The sequence below is a fragment of the Neofelis nebulosa genome, chromosome 3 (assembly GCF_028018385.1).
Source record: "Neofelis nebulosa isolate mNeoNeb1 chromosome 3, mNeoNeb1.pri, whole genome shotgun sequence".
NCBI classification, from domain to species: Eukaryota; Metazoa; Chordata; class Mammalia; order Carnivora; family Felidae; genus Neofelis; species Neofelis nebulosa.
In genome coordinates, this window is record NC_080784.1 from 78,895,649 (window position 1) to 78,909,928 (window position 14,280).

The window sequence follows — 14,280 nt, forward strand, 5'->3', positions numbered from 1 at the left end:
AGGGGAGGGTCAGAGAGAGGGAGACACAGAATCTGAAACAGGCTCCAGGCTCTGAGCTGTCAGCACAGAGCCCGACGCGGGGCTCGAACTCACAGACCGTGAGATCATGACCTGAGCCGAAGTCGGACGCTTAACCGACTGAGCCACCCAGGCGCCCCTAAACATTTCTTTTTTTTAAGTGCAGAGCTTGTCTGTGGAGATGGTTCATGGCTGGTGGCAGGTGCAGGCTTTGAGACTTTCTCTTCCATGGACTGTTTTTCAGTCTTCCCTAGTTCTCTGAGATCCTCTGAGAGTGAGGTTCTCTGTGCATGAAGAGTCAGATATCTTTAGTTCCTTTGGTTGTTATTTCCTTGATAGCATTGATACAGATTGACCCACAACCTTCTGTGGAATTCCTGCCCCAATCTCTTCAATGAATGACATGTTAGCTATGAAGACTATTTCCAAGTTATTGTTTTAATAGACCTTTGCCATAAGGATCAAATAAACCATGACTACTTCACAGTGGTTAGAAGACAAATTTAGATTTAATGGGAGAGCGCTACTAAATCACAGTATAATACATGGAAAATTTACCTCCTTTTAATGTCATATTTCTTTCTAAATGGCTCTGATGAGTGGTTTTTTAGAAGGCTCATGAAAGTAGCAGAGTATTCAAAAAAGTTAAGACTTTATGACAGGTTTCAAAAATATCTGAAAATCAGTATATATGTTCAAGTTTAATAGTTCCATATCATAATACCCATAATAGATTTTAAAAACCTTTCTTGGCAATTAAAAAATTAACTAATGCTAAAGAGATATAAAAAAACTCCTAAAACCAAATGAAATGTGTCAAGATTATTAGGTAGAAGCTGAAAATGAGTATGTGGGTTGGAGGATAAGGGTAGACTTTTATTTAAAGCTATCTAGAATTTAGACAATGTGAAATTACTGATCAGTGTAATTCTCTCCTTCAGCAACCAGGGGAAAGAATTCTCCCAGTGGTTAGGAATCTGAGTCTTTGTGTTTATGACAATGTGACCTCTAAAACCATGGTAGACAGGGGTAACACTAAATACAATTTTGGGCCAGGTAAAATTTATTTTCAGTACTTTGGGCCTTCTTTTCTGTTCTCTCCCTCAGGGCTCTCAGATTCTTCCTGGCCCCTTGCTCTGCCCAAACCTTCTCTCAGAGAAGGGTTAGCAAAGGAAATGTTCAGCTTAAGTTGAAAATTGCCCATGTTTTACCTTTTCTAAAGGAATTTATATTATAAGCTCTTTCTGTATGAAAGGAAGGCTTGGCCTCTATCAGATTTTCAGGCATTAGTTAGTGGATGGAAAGGTCTTTACGGGGCAAACAGGGTTTCTTGGCATGTTTAATATCATACTACATTTATAGAAGCTTACCATAAACATCTACTCAAGACCAGCATGGTTTCAACAAGTGGGCTGAAAGTGTGACTATGTATTTGCCATGTTGCATAAGATAAGCTGCATGTGTTCATCTAGAAAGAGTTGGGTCTGCCTACTCTCATTTGCTCACATCTTACTTAATCCTCAGCCCACAAAACCCAGCTTCTCTCCCTCCCCACTCCTCTTAAAGTCACTAACGGCTCCTTAGTTATTCAATCCAGTAGACTTTTTTTTTCCTGCGCATTTTCATGTCCTAGCAGCAACATTTGGTACCAACAACCATTCATTCCCCCTCTCTGTGGTCTCTTTGGCTTCCAGCTTCTCCTTAGGAATTCTGCTGACTTTGCTCACCTCTCATATGACAGACTTCTTGGTCCTTTCTCTTTCATCTACCCTCTAGCTAGGTGAACTCATTCATGTGCATTGATTGAACTGCACCTTTTGTCTTCTTCATATCCAAATCTCTATCTTTAGCCCAAATCTCTCTCCTGACTTCCAGATCCAACATCTGCACCCGCAAATTACACAGACACCTCATACATCCTAAACTGAAGTCACAAACCTCTTTCTGCCCTGATCTTTCATCAGTTTTAATCAAGATAGAAACTTTGGCGTTATTCTTGTTTCTTGACTCTTTCTCATGTTTTACCAAATTCTGTTAAGTTTGTGCTCCTAAATATGTATTTGAGCATACCTGCATTTCTGTGTATTGTGACTACTGCTTTATTTTCGGCACCCACCACTTCTAGTCTGGGGTTCTTACTCTGCTTTTCCTCTGATCCACGCTTTGTTTTGGGGCTAGAGCTTTCCAAACTTGAAATTAGTTCGTTCCTTTGTCATAGTTCTTTTTGTATCACCTGTAGAGTAAAGCCTGAATTCTGTAGCCGGGCATGACTGATCTGTTTCCTATCAACTGCTCCAGTTTTCTCTCCTAGCTCTGACTCTCCACCTAATATTTCACCCTTTGGCATTATAAATCTCTTTGAAGCATGTCAAGCAGGCACTTACATGCCTCCAGATTTGGGCAGATGGCATTCCTTTTGCCTGGAATGCCCTCTTATCCTTCCCAGGCTGAGAAAAATCTCTTTTCTATTTATCTTTTTTCCTTTATGAATTTTTGCCTGACACCTCCAGAAAGACATTGGTCCTTTTTATGTTCCCATTGTATCTTTTACATATTTCTAATACTTCTGTTGTCATACTGTATTGTAATCATTGGTTTAGGAGAGTGTCCTTCTACTAAACTATAAACTCCTTAAGGAAAGGGATTTACATAGGTATCTGTGGTTTCTAAAAGAGTGCATAGCATTTTCAATATTTTTTTTTAATGAATGAATGTGTGGATTAATTTCAAATGTATAAAAATGTTTCTCTCTATTTTTTTTCCCTAAAAGTGTTGGGGCCCTTAAAAGAGGCTCAGCTGCTAGGTTCTTTGCCCTAATTCCTTTATAGACATTCTTATTTCTTTAGTAATCATTTATAGGATGTTCCTGATTTATACTTTTTTGAATCACTCTCGTAGTTCCAGTTATGGAAACTCAGAAAAGAGACAGAAACCACAAAAGGGTAGAGTGATAAGGAAGAAAAGTAAACCCCAAATATGGCTCTACTTTTTTTCCTAATGGAAATAGCATTTGAGTTTTTTTAAGAGTATAATTGTGATCAGAAGGTACTGATTTCAAATACCTTATAAATATTCTAATTTGTTTTTTCCAATATGTTGGCACTAAATATTTAGAAAATGATATTTCATTAGAATTATTTCCTTTTAGACCTAATATTTAATTCTTATGTAAAGCCAACACAGTACATTGGCACACTTTTCATGCAATCACAGGTCTGGCAGCTGGGTGCTGTTTTAAAGCATTCTCTTGATCATTAGAGAGAGCATTTATTGAGCAATTACTACCAGACAGGTACTGTTTTAGTTGCTTTCATGTATTAATTCATTCCATGAGGTAAGCATCGTTAATTATCCCTCATTTTACAGATGAGGAAACTGAGGCATAGAGAAGTTAAGTAATTTGTTTAAAAGTATAGAAATTAAGAAGTAGCACCAGGATTTGAACTTATCTATCTAGTTCAGTCTGTTATGATATATGAGAAAACAAATATCCATCAAGGGTCTTAATTACCAGGGACCCAGTTCTATATTTTTGGTTTCAGGTAGTCCATCAGCACTTTTTGATTTATTCAGGGTATGTGCTTCAAATGGGTAGACCATTGGAAATAGCCCTTTTCCATAGCCAGTATTAGTCTTATTTAGTGGCTGTGCATAGCAGGAAAAATTTTCTTTTGAAAATTTTCTTTAATTCAGAATCAGAAAAAAAAAATAAAACACACATATCCCCACACAATCATATACGTCTGTGCAATGAACATTCTCAATCTAAGTGAGTCTCTTTGATTTTTGTGGGGATATAGAACAGATCAGAACATTTTGACTGCATCCATATAAACAGTATAACAAGATGCAGGGATATACATGATGATTACTTGAAATTTGCTTTTAGAATTTCTAAAATTTAACTTTGATACAAAACTATTTCATGTCCAGTTTTTCTCTAGTTCTGATGTAAGAGTTTGAATTCCCGAGTTCTTGGCCTCATTTTGGGAAGCAGTGGACCCATATGGGACTGCACATGTTAAGTTGCTATGGTTGTGATTTGCTCATGAAGAAAGCTATTTCACTGTTTTCTGTGGGATTACAAATATAATTGTCACACTGGTTTTTGTATCTTTACATTAGGAGTTCTTCGTGGTGGTGGGCAATTCTTTTAGCAGCATGTTTCTGGTTATTGAAAAGCTTTGCTGAACACAATATACCCACTTTGCTATGTAAATAAAGACATTCTTGTTGGAATAATGCAGTTCATGGGATGCCTCTTTGGGTAGGCCTATCTGTCAATCTGTGTTTAGTTGACTTTCTCAGCCCACCCATTCTAATTACTGCTTTTCAGACTCCTAGAATGGGTATCTAGGAAGGGGATTTGTTAAACTTGGGTTATTTAAATGGAATTTTCCAAATATATGATATCTCCTCCTCAGATCACAAATTCACTCCCCCACTCCTTCCTACTTGCTTTAGAAGCTCTTGGCAGGCTATTATTGAGAACTGAAGGGCAGGTTTCAAGCACCCTCTATTTATGATACAGTGAGGGCCAGTCAGTAAACTGCATGTGTTTGGGATTATTACCTTTTATTCTAATTTCATGCTGACTGCTGCTGAGTGTAAGAGTGTGAATTCTCTTATGGAGATAACTTCATGAATGCTCAATGGCAGATATGCTGTCAGTCATCTGGCCATTTTGGTGATTAAAGTTTGGATGACTTTTGACTTAATATAGGTCATATTCTAAACATTTTGTATCATCCAGTAACTTCTTCATGGAATCTATTTTTTGAAAAACATGTTAAAATGTTAAACTGAAATCATGAAGGAAAATACTACTTGAAAGGTAGCAGACCTGTGACATTATTTGTGTTGTTTAGAAGGCAATAGCTATCTTTGCCATATCTCTGCCCTTGCCCTCTTAGCCAGTGACTCAGAGATAGATTTTTAAAAGCTAAGAATATGGTCTATGTCACATCAGTGCAAATTTTCTATATATCTTCTTCGATATGAAAGCCTGCTGTCTCTTATTGTGACTTATTTATAAAGGAAACACTGGAAGCAAAATTTCTTGCTTTGCAAAACGAATGGTTCTTTTCTACTCTGTCTTCTAAATGGTTGCAAACTTTACATGGCTCATAATCCCTTTAAGCAGTCATCTTATCCTAATATTTTCCTTTCCCAATCTTCCTTTCTCTGCCAGACTTCTTAAAATCTATTACTGTTGCATTTCTCATCACTGACTCATGATGTCAGTTCCTCATAGACTGGCTTCCATTCCCACTCCCCAGTGCTCCCCTGGGGGTCACTGATGGTCTCCCCATTGGCAAATCCAGTGACCATTTTTCTGTATTCATGTCTTTCTTTTTGAAAATGAAAAAAAATTGTTTATTTATTTTTGAGAGAGACAAAAAGCAAGCAGGGGAGGGGCAGAGAGAGAGGGAGACACAGAATCTGAAGTGGGCTCCAGGCTCTGAGCTGTCAGAACAGAGCCTGATGCAGGGCTCAAACTCATGAACTGTGAGATCATGACCTGAGCTGAAGTCAGACACGTAACTGACTAAGACACCCAGGTACCCTATGTATTCATGTCTTTCTAATGTCTCCATCGTTTCATATTATTGATAATTTCCCCATGGCCCTTATATTTCTTTGTAGGAAAAAAAATAATGATGAATACAATTATTAGTGATAAAATTAATTACAAATTATGTATTCTTTATAATCATATTTATTGCTATTTTAATCCTTAGTGCTGTGAAATTCTGGTTCTCCTTTCACTTTCAAGTCAACTTACTGCATCTTCTTTAATGACTCTACTTTCTTCTGCAATCTAATCTCTGTAGGCATATTCTAATTCACTTAGTCTGGAAATTTTAGAGTTACTTTGTCTCCTTGCTCTCTCTTCCCCTCATGATTGGTCAGTAAACAAATCTTTTGGATCTTCCTGTGTGGTATCTTTCACACTCAGCCCTTCTTTCTTATTGCTACCTTCTGATATAAGTCTTCATCATCTCATGTACCTCCCAGTAGAGCCTACATATCACTGCTGGAATGAATTCTCTACTCCACGAATACACACAAAAATAATCTGGACCTGAACTAAAGCAATGGTGGTAGGAATGAAGCAGAGTAAAATATATTTAGGATTCACAGGACTTTGTGGCTGATTGGGTACTGGGGATAGTGAGTTGGGATAGTGATGTGGGCATTGTTGTATAGAGGGCATTTGAAGCTATAGGAGGACATGGACTCACTCTGGAAAGAGAACGCTTGGGACAGAATTCCACTTCTGAAGAACAGAGATGATTTTCTTTTTCTCCTAGTAGTGCAATTAGAACTCTTTATTCAAACAAACTCTTAACTGGATGTCAATATCTGAAGCAGATATAAATGAAACTGCTTATGCAGAAGGCCAGCCTGGTTGACCTCCCCCTTCATCTTGCTCTGTCACTGGCTAGGGCTCCCAAAGCACCACAGGGAAACCACTACATAGCATGTGGTATGGAAGGATTAGGGGTGAGGGAAAAGGGGGGAAACATATTTACTGAGTATCTCTTCTGTCCTAGGCACTGTTGTAGGTACTTCCTGGAAGAATGACTTATGATTATGATGATCATGGGGAAGGTAGCTGGAATTAACAATTACTCTTTTCAAAGATGTTAAAATTATTGCTAGGCAAATTCTTTCAAAATCATTTAAAAATCACCCATTCCACTTGGAACTGTCCTGTGTGCTAAATCACAAACAAACAGGGATAGGTTAAACCTGTTATGTAAAATTGGTTGCTAGAAGCTGTTTGACTCCAGAAACGTACTGTATTCATGTTCGTTTTCCAGAAAATCTCTCCTAAAAATATAGGTGTTCCAGGTAACTGTTGGTGATAACCCCTGTGAAGGATTATTTTACCAGATTCTTTTAGCACAACTGGCAAATTCATTCTCTTTTATTTTTAAGGGCCATAAATGACACATCACAAATGGTTCTTAGCTGTGTATTGTGTTTAATTTTAAAAGATTTTCTGTGCTTGATGCCTTTGGAGGTTTTTGAAAACTAACACTGTAGAGAAATTTGTTTGGCAGCTTTCACACATAAGCTGTTATCATCCTGGGCTATATTTAAAAAGTTTTTCTTTACTTTTGTCAGTGTATACTAGTAAAAATTTCTGTAATTTCCTTGGCTTTGCATTGCTTTACTTCATCAGAATGTAGTAGCAAAGTTTTAAAATGAAATTCCTCGAAGCGTTAGAGTTTTCTATGTGTTGTTTTATTTTTTTTAAAGATTTTAATGTTTATTTTTGAGAGAGAGAGAGAGAGAACAAGTGGGAGAGGGGAAGAGAGAGAGGGAGACACAGAATCTGAAGCAGGCTCCAGGCTCTGAGCTGTCAGCACAGGCCCGACACGGGGCTCGAACCCATGAACCATGAAATCATGACCATGAGTTGAAGTCGGATGCTCAACCCACTGAGCCACCCAGGTGTCCCATTCTATGTGTTAAATTTTAAATAAATTATAAAGTCCTCCCTTTATTAAAAAAAAACTTTTTTAAATGTTCATTTATTTTGAGAGAGAAAGGGTGAGGGAAGGGCAGAGACAGGGAGAGAAGAGAGAATCCCAAGCAGGCTCCACACTGTCAGCACAGAGTCAGATGAGGAGCTCAAACCTAGGAGTGGTGACATCATGACCTGAGCTATAACCAAAAGTCGGATGCTTAACTGATTGAGCCATCAAGATTCTCCTAAGGTCCTCCCTTTAAATGCATTAATTCACTTTAATTTTGTCTCTCCTTTGTGAATACTTGATTAGACTTTTACAGATTTCCTTAAGAAATCTGTGTTTATAATTTTTAACAGGACAATATGTTACATCTTTTTAAGATCTTATGATGTAAGATAAGTCATGAACCTAACTCCTTTGTATATACACTTCATGCTTAGAGACTACAAACATATAAATTCATGTGCATGTAGATTCTTAAAGATTTAGGTTTTAAGTTTCTAAATTAATATTTTAAAACAGGGCTTTCAGAGTTTCCATATCTGAGGAAATGTCCCTTCTATTGTAATAGGCAACAAAACTATTTTCAAAGGAATTTTTCATATGGTAATTTAATTATTCACAGTTTGATGGGTTGTTTTGGAAATAAAATCTTTTCAATAGTAAGAAGCAAAAATTATAAGCCAAACAATCAATGTACTAAGGTCTTTAGGGCTATCTCAACAGAGCAGCCAAGGACCTAAGGGTTTTGTGTGTGTGTGTGTGTGTGTGTGTGTGTGTGTGTGTGTTTCCTGGTAAGACAATTAATGGACTGCCATTGCTCTCTTCATTGCTGGAATTACTGTGACCTGAATTAGGAAGGCTTTTGCGCTGTCACCCTTTAATTTAATTAGATAATGATTTTGTAGTCTGGAGTTCCCTGGAGATAACAAATGTATTGACACTGCAAATCAACCTCTGGATATAATTTCATGCTGTTCATGGCACTGTTGGTGGACAGAGTCCACACAGAGTACGGGACAAATGTTAATTCTGCCAAAGATGAAGTCCTTAGTGGTCTAGGCCTATCTTGAAAAAAATGGTGGAGAGATTGGGATAGGAGGCTAAATGCATGAAGTCCTGCAGAGATGCCCTGCATCTCTTATAATTAAATATGTTAAGATATTGGGTAGCTGGAATATTGCAATAAAGTGAGTCAAATGAATTTTTTGTTTTCTCAGTGCATAAATAAGTTATGTTTACACTATACAGTAGTCTACTGGGTAATAGCATTATGTTTCAGAAAAAAACAATGTGCATTTATTGCTGAAAATGCTACATCTGAGCTTTCAGTGAGTCATAATCTTTTTGTTGGTGAAGAGTCTTGCCTCAGTGTTGATGGCTGCTGACTGATCAGGCTAGTAGCTGCTGAAAGTGGAGGTGGTTATGGAAATTTCTTAAAATAAGACAATAATGGAGTTTGCCACATTGATTGACTCTTCTTTTCATGAATAATTTCTCTGGGGCATGTGATACTATTTTATAGTATGTTACCCACAGGAGAACTTCTTTCAAAATCGGAGTTGATCCTTTCAAATCCTGCAACTGCTTTATCAGCTAAATCTGCATAATATTCTAAATCCTTTGTTGTTATGTCAACAGTCTTCATAGCATCCTCAGCAGAGGTAGATTCCATCTCAAGCAACGACTTTCTTTGCTCATCCATAAGAAGCAACTCCCCATCTGTTAAAGTTTTACCAAGAGATTGCAGCAATTCAGTTCCACCTTCAGGCTCTACTTCTAATTCTAGTTCTCTTGCTATTTCTAGCACATCTGCAGTTACTTCCTCCACTGAAGTCTTCAACTCCTCAAAGTCATCCATGAGGGTTTGGAATCAGCTTCTTCCAAACTACTGTTGATATTGGTATTTTGACCTCTTCCTATGAATCACAAATATTCATAATGGCATCTAGAATGGTGAATCATTTTTGGAAGGTTTTTAATTTACGTTGCCCAGATTCATTAGAGGAATCACTACTATGTCATCTATAGCCTTATGAAATGTATTTCTTAAATGATAAGATTTGCAAGTCAGAATTACTCCTTAAGCTATGGGCTGCAGACTGGATGTTGTGTTAGTAGGCATGGAAACAACGTAATCTCATTGTCCATGTCCATTAGAGCTCTTGGATAATCATATGCATTGTCAATAAGCAGTTATATTTTGAAAGGAATCTTTATTTCTGAGCAGTGGGTCTCAACAGTGGGTTTAAAATATTCAGAAAACCATGTTGTAAATGGATGTGCTTTATCCAAGATTTATTGTTCCTTTTATAGAGCATAGGCAGAATAGATTTTGCATAATTTTTAAGAGCCCTAGGATTTTTGGAATGATAAATGAACATTGGCTTCAACCTAAATTCACCAGATGCATTAGCTCCTAACAAGAAACTCAGCCTGACGTTTGAACCTTTGAAGTCAGGGATTGATTTCTCCTCTCTAGCTATGAAAATACTAGATGGCACCTTCTTCCAGTAGAAGGCTGTTTTATCTACATGGAAAATCTGTTGTTCATTGTAGCCACCTTCATGAATTATCTTAGCTGGATCTCCTGGGTAACTTGCTGCAGCTTCTTCATCAGCACTTGTTGCTTCATCTTGCACTTTTATGTGATGGAGATGGCTTCTTTCCTTAAACTTCAGGAACCAACCTCTGACAGCCTCAAATTTTCTTCTGCAGCTTCCTCATCTCTCTCAGCCCTCACAGAATTGAAGTGAGTTAGGGCCTTGCTCTGGATTAGGCTTTGCTTAAGAAGAATGTTGTGGCTGGTTTGATCTATCCAGACCACTCACACTTTCTCCATATCAGCGATAAGACTGTTTTACTTTCTTATCATTTGTGTATTCACTGGAGTAGCACTTTTAATTTCTTTCAAGAACTTTTCCTTTGCCCTCAACTTGGCTAACTGGTACAAGAGTCCTAGCTTTCCACCTATGTTGACTTTTGACATGCCTTCCTCACTAAGCTTAATCATTTCTAGCTTTTTATTGAAAATGGGAGGTGTGTGACTCCATTTCACTTGAATACTGAGAGGCCATTGTAGGGTTATTAATTGGCCTAATTTCAATATCGCTGTGTTTCAGGGAATAGGGAGGCCTGAGGAGAGGGAGAGAGACAAGGAGGAATGACTGGTCACTGGAGCAGTCAGAACACATACATTTATCACTTAAGTTTACCACCTTACATGGGTGTGATTTGTGGTGCCCCCAAACAACTACAATAGTAACATCGGAGATCACTGCTCACAAATCACCATAACAAATACATGAACAATGAAAAAATTTGAAATGTTACAAGAATTACCAAAATGTAATAGATGGTTTCTACATTTTTGTCCTGCTTAACAGGTGAAGAATGGTGTCATTTACTGAGACAGTGAAGACATGGGGAGGAGCAGATTTGGGAGAAAAAGAAATCTAGAATTCTGACTTAGGCAGAGGTGTCACCATTGCTGATGTCAGAGACAGAAGTGCTTTCACTGAGTCGTCAGCAGATATGTTGTGGCAGATATTTAGAGATAAGACTGGTGATGGACATAACTGTTGAACTTTTCAAGCTCCTTAATACATCACCTCATACAAAGCAGCAACCAGCTGCAGCAAAGAAATCAGTTTGATACTCTGGGGACCTTGAGTCAAATGAATTCTCCAATATCATTATGGTTTTGGTGTAACTGGGCTTTTTAAGTAAGAAATACCCTCTAGGGCTTTGCATCTGGGTGGTTTTCTCTAAATTAAGTAGGCCACTGTGCTTTTGAAGAAACACAGAACAAAAAAAGGAACATGGTAGGGGAATAAGCATGGATAGCATAGCTAAGGGAATGGGTATTTTCACTTTAAAGAGTGCTTAAGAGTAGATAATTAAAATGGGAAATAGTGGAATGAAACTCTGAAATTAATCCTATTGGATGCTACTTCCATCATATTGAGAATGACTCCTAATCCTGAGTCAAGTCAGAACTTGGCCTTCTTTTCAAAATCCTCCAGGATATGGCCCCATCTAACCATAGTTCTCAGTCTGTGCTACTAGCACATGGGAGGTATTTCTCCTTTTTCTCTTTTGTCCAGCCCCTGGACTGTGTCCATCCATCAGTGGGATGAAGGCTGTTCCACATATTATACAGAGCTGATGTGGCCTGTAGGTCTACCAGCAGCTTTAGCACCGTATCAGGTGGGGTTTAGGATTAAGTCCTTATTGTGTGTATCAAATTACCATGACATACACTTTAAATATCTTACAATTTTATTTATCTATTACACCTCAATAAAGCTGAAATTTAAAAAAAGAATTAAGTCCTATTTCCTACCAGACCAGAAGAACAGGGGCACCTAGACAAGCCCTCTAAACTTTCTGAATTCACCCCTTGCATCACAGCACTGCACTTTGAACTGGGTTTCCATTTCCACCCCATGCATACACCAGCCAATTATTTTGCATGATACCATTGTTTCCTTTGAGGATTGAGGATGCTGCTCTGATTTCTAATCCACATATTTCTTCCTACTCTTGTTACCTTGGAGGAGTTGTATTATGCTTCCTTTAGTCTTAGATATAGGCCATTTTCCCCCCTGTGGTAAATGGATAGGTCTCCCAGAACTACCCACAATTCTCATTGATTCTCAAGGTACTACGAGAGACTGTTGTCACCATGTCTTGTCCTGTGGATTAATTTTAGTTCTGAGGTCTATCTGAACAATATGTAAGTTTGTTTTGCTCTTGCACTCTGTGTTGTACCCTTATTTTTAGGTTTTGTAGTATCTCTCATCTCCCGACTCCTGGTCTAGATTGCTGTTCCCACCTGGCTGATATGACCATTCTCTCCTCTGTGATTTTTCTTTTTCTTGCTATTCATATAATTTGGAAAGATCTTCTTTTTTCTCTCTATATTCTAGATCCTACGTACCTGACAAGATCTAGCTCATGTTCTAGTTTTTAAGTCTTTATCAATTTCTAATCCCAATGTATTGCTTCTTCCATTTGACCTCTTTTAATGGTTGACCATTTTAATCATGGACCCATTTTTAAAATGTTTCATGAATTATATGTATCTCTCTTAATAATGAGCCCTTGTGGGGCACCTGGGTGGTTCATTTGGTTGAGCGTCTGCCTTCGGCTCAGGTCATGATCTTATGGTTCATTAGTTCAAGTCCCACATCAGGCTCTCTGCTGTCAGCACAGAGCCTATTTCAGATATTCTGTTCTCTCTCTGCCCTTACCCTGCTCATTCTCTGTCTCTCTCAAAAATAAATAAATAAACTTAAAAAAAAAATGAGCCCTTGTGGCCATAAAATCAGATTCATGTTTAAATGATTTGAATTGAGGTTAAACTTCCCAAGTGAAATTTTGGGTTTTTTGCATCCAGACTGCATCTTACCCACTAGCTACACTTCTCCTCTCTACCAGCTTATATCTCTGTTTAAAAAGGTGCTATTGAAATCTTTGTGATCTTTAATTAGATAATAGTTTCTTAGATATGACACCGAAACACAAGCAACAAAAGAAAAAATAAATAAACTGGACATCATCAAAATTAAAACCTCATGTGCTTGAAAGGACACCATCAAAAAGCAAGGCCATCCAAAGAATGGGAGAATTTTTTTGAAAATCATATCTGATAAGGACATGTATCTAAAATATATAAAAGATGTTTACAACTCAGTAACAAAAAGACAACACAACTGAAAAGGTCTGATTAAACATTTCTCCAAAGAAGATTTACACATGGGTATATGAAAAGATGCTCAACATCATTAGTCATCAGGGAAGTGGATGTGAAAACCTCCATGAAATACCACTTCATACCCACTTACCCACTGAAATGGCTATATGTATAAAAAGAGATAATAACGTGTTGGCAAGAATGTAGAGCAACTGGAACCCTCATAGTATGGAAGTGGGAATGTAACATGGTGCAGCTGCTTTGAAAAAGAGTTGGGTAGTTCCTCAAATGTTTAAACATAGAGTTACCATATAATCCAGAAATTCTACTCCTTGGTTATGTATCTATGAGAAGTATTTGCATATAAACAGCTGTACATTCTTAGCAGCATGAATCATAATAGCCAAAAAGTGGAAACAGCCCCAGTGTCCATCAATTGATGAATGCACAAATAAAATGTGGTATATCTCTATTAGATTATTATTTGACAATAAAAAGATATGGAATACTGATTCATGCTACAACACAGATTAACATTGAAAACATTATGCTAAGTGAAATAAACCATTAACAAAGGACCAAATATTGTATGGTTCCATTTATATGAAATGTTTAGAACAGAAAATCTATCGCAGCAGAAGTAGTGGTTGCCTAGCACTGGCAGAGACAAGGGGATTGGAAGGGTGATGGCTAAGGAGTATGTGATTTATTTTTGAGGTAATAAAAATGTTTTAAAATTGGCTGTGCTGATGGATGCACAATTCTGTTAATATATTAAAAGCCATTGAATTGTACACTTTAAAACGGTGAATTGTATGGTATATGAATTATATTTCAATAATGCTGTTTAAAAAAAAAAAACAAACCACAACCTCTACTCTGCTAAAGGGCTTCAGTTTTTCCCTGACAAAAAAGAAAAGAAAAGATACCATTGAATATTTCTCTGTAGTGGATGCTGAGATGCACGATGCAGACCCACACTTTAAAGACTGAAGGATTTGGGGCACCTGGGTGGCGCAGTCGGTTAAGCGTCCGACTTCAGCCAGGTCACGATCTCGCGGTCCGTGAGTTCGAGCCCCG

The 14,280-nt window shown here is 37.6% G+C and overlaps 1 pseudogene; it reads right to left on the reverse strand.

The window, feature by feature from the left end:
* Positions 1 to 8,757: 8,757 nt before the first annotated feature.
* LOC131508003 (tigger transposable element-derived protein 1-like) lies at positions 8,758 to 11,007 on the reverse strand (annotated as a pseudogene).
* Positions 11,008 to 14,280: the final 3,273 nt, after the last annotated feature.